Source organism: Bidens hawaiensis, unplaced genomic scaffold (assembly GCF_021521415.1).
Source record: "Bidens hawaiensis isolate Kalapana, Puna unplaced genomic scaffold, B.hawaiensis_p1.1 tig00028031_1, whole genome shotgun sequence".
In the NCBI taxonomy this organism is placed as follows: Eukaryota; Viridiplantae; Streptophyta; class Magnoliopsida; order Asterales; family Asteraceae; genus Bidens; species Bidens hawaiensis.
The window spans coordinates 87,508-90,714 of record NW_027494553.1 but is presented as its reverse complement, the minus strand read 5'-3'; positions in this window follow the sequence as shown (position 1 = coordinate 90,714).

Here is a 3,207-nt window from a genome sequence, read left to right as displayed (position 1 = left end):
GCATAACTAACGGGTTTAAGCTCATACAACATCATACTATCATTACCTTAGGTTGGGATCGATTCCTCTTCTATGTTCGACTAGAGAGAGAGACTAGAGAGAGAGCTTACGTGTGTGTTTTGATGGTGTATGGAATATGTGTGAAATTAAATTAAATGGGTGATTAAAGGTATATATATTTATTGATCATGGGCTTAAGCCCATGGTCTTTCCTTCTTTCTTTCATAACCCAAGCCCATAACCCATATCCATTTGCCCAACAGTAGCCCGATTCATAATAACTCGCATTTTCATTTATTAACCGAAACTAGAAAAACGGGATGTTACACACTTACAGTGGGAAGCCCTTTATGTATATTGTATATTGGTTTGTGGTCTTCTCACATGCCCTTTTGCTTCATATAACTTCACAATCTCATCTTTTCTCATCATCATCATCCTCAAGTAGTCACCTCCTTCTCTAGACAGAATTTTTATCATTTCCATTTTCTCTTTGTCAAATTGTTCACTTTGAGGAAATCTAGGTCTTTGAATTGATTGCCTTTTTGGCCCACACTGAAGTGGCATTAGTCTTTTGTGTTCCTCTTCCACTTGTTCCCAATAAACCCTCTCAGTTTAAAATAAATCTTTCAATTGGGCTTGACCAAGATTATCAAACACACTTACAAGCATCCATTTGTTCAACATGGCTTGCCTCAAGGTATTGATTCTTTATGCGTCTTCCCATGGCATGAGATTTGTTATTGTATGAGATTCAAGTGGATCTTCTTTCACTTTAGTCATCAGGGAAGGATCTTGAATTGGTTTATCAACTGTAGACTGATCCTTCAACTCTTCCCTATATTTTGCCAGTGCAGATTCATACAAATCTTTCTTCTCACTGGCATTCATATTTTTGAATCTGTCTCCTTCTCCCCTTGCAACCATTAACCTCTCTAACAAAGTTTCTTCGTCTTGAGATAGTTTTCTTCTTTCAGCATCATCATCTTCTGCTTTCAATTTTTGTGATAATCTTTTGAATTTTTCTTCTACTTTTCTTCTGCTAATTGAATCAACAATTTCATAATCAAAACCATGTTCAATTAAAAATCCACACTTCCCTCCGAACCTATTGAAGATCCGATCTGTTCGTAGTTGTTGATCAGAATATTTCTTTGTATCTTCTTCTTTTCTTCCTCTTGAACTCTTATCTATGTGGACTTGTATACATTTTCCAGATCTTCATCGATCATATGGTTTAATTGCTTTTCAGAGAAATTATGAAGCCTGAGGTAAGTAAGATATTGCTTTGTATTTCTTTTTCTTTTCTCCCTTATTTTTCTTACCTCCTCTCTTTTCCTCTCAAATAGCACGTCCAACTCCTCTTCAGTCATATCAGCCATTTTTTTTTAAATTCACAACCTTGCACCATATAATTTATTATCCTTGGATCTTCTCTATTCAGCTCATTAAGTCTGGCTTGTATATTCACCTTATGAATATTAGGTAAATTCACATGAGGAGAGGTATGTTCTTCCTCTTCATTTTTCTCTTATGAATATTGGTTTTTTAATATACAAAAAATATGAAAAAAAATCACAATTATTTTTGTATTTTTCCCTTTTTCTCCCCCAATAATCAAAATATGAAAATAACCAAAATAAAAGAAAAGTTGTACACACTAAAAGTTGATTATCTGAGCTTAAGGATATCAGCAAGAGTTTTCATTCAGTTTATACCAAGCAAAAAGTTAAAGCGAGTATTATCAAAAGCTTTGGTAAACGGATAAGCTTTCTGAAAATCCATGTGCACCTTCTCTAAATCGATTAATTTCTTTTCAAAACAATCACGGATAAAATGATATCGAATTTCGATATGCTTCGTCTTAGAGTGGTGCACGGGGTAGTTCGTGATACAAATAGCAGCCGAGTTATCAATATATATGGGAGTAGTGAGAAACTTCAAACCGTAATCCCGCAAGTGTTGCTGGATCCAAAGAACCTGTGGATAGCAACTAGACACTGCCACATACTCTGCTTATGCGGTTGAAGTGGAGACCGTTGTCTGTTTATTACACTGCCAGGAAACAAGCCAGCTTCCTGGAAATTGACAACCCACCGTAGTTGACTTGAAGTTGATCTTGCATCCCCCATAGTCCGAATCAAAAAACACAGTGAGATCAAAGCTATCATTCTTGGGATACCATAACCCGGTGTCAGGATTACCCCTCAAATAATAAAATATACGTTTAACCACCGGCAGATGAGTCACTCGGGGGCTCGATTGCTACCTGGCACAAAAACAAACAATAAACATGATATCAGGACGACAAGTAGTAAGATACATTAAAGAAAATATCATAGCTCGGTATATGGTAGGATCAACGGTATCCTCCAATTCGGCTGGTGACAAATTGTGACCCACGGGTAGAGGTATCGAAGGGTTTTTTTTCCGGCAGTTATCTTGAATAGGCACAAGACGTCATTCACATATGTCATCTAATGTATAAAAATTTCAACGTCAGACTGATGAACCTGCAGCCCTAAGAAGAAATTCATCTCCCTCATTGAGCTCATCTCGAATATCGTCTACATTGAATTCTAAAACTTTTTACACAACTTGACGTTCGTAGAACAAAATATGATGTCGTCGACACATATCTGGACGAGGAGCAATTCTTGTCCGACAGACTTGTAGAAAAGAGTATAACCCGCAGTTCCTCGTTTGAAGACACTATCCGTTAGATGGTCAGCAAGCGTGTCGTAACAAGCTCTCGGGGCTTGGAGAAGACCATAAAGTGCCTTGTTTAATCGATAAACACGGTCAGGATAGTCTGAATCTTCAAAACCAGGACGATGTTTCACGAAAACCTCTTCATGAAGGTCCCCATTATGAAACGCACTCTTGACATCCATTTGATAAACTTTAATATTCTTGAAAGCTGCATAGGCAAAAAATATACGTATAGCTTTGAGTATTGCAACCGGAGCATATACTTCAGTATGCCTTCTTACTGATGAAACCCTTGCACAACCAAACGTGCTTTATTCCTAACGATGACCCCACGATCATCCTTTTTGCATTCAAATACCCATTTAGTCGGAATAGGCTTCTTGACTCTATCAGCCTTATCAATGAGATCCCAAACACCCAGTCGACTGAACTGCTACAACTCTTCTTGCATTTCTTCTACCCAAGATGGATCTTCAAGCGCCATACGAACACTCG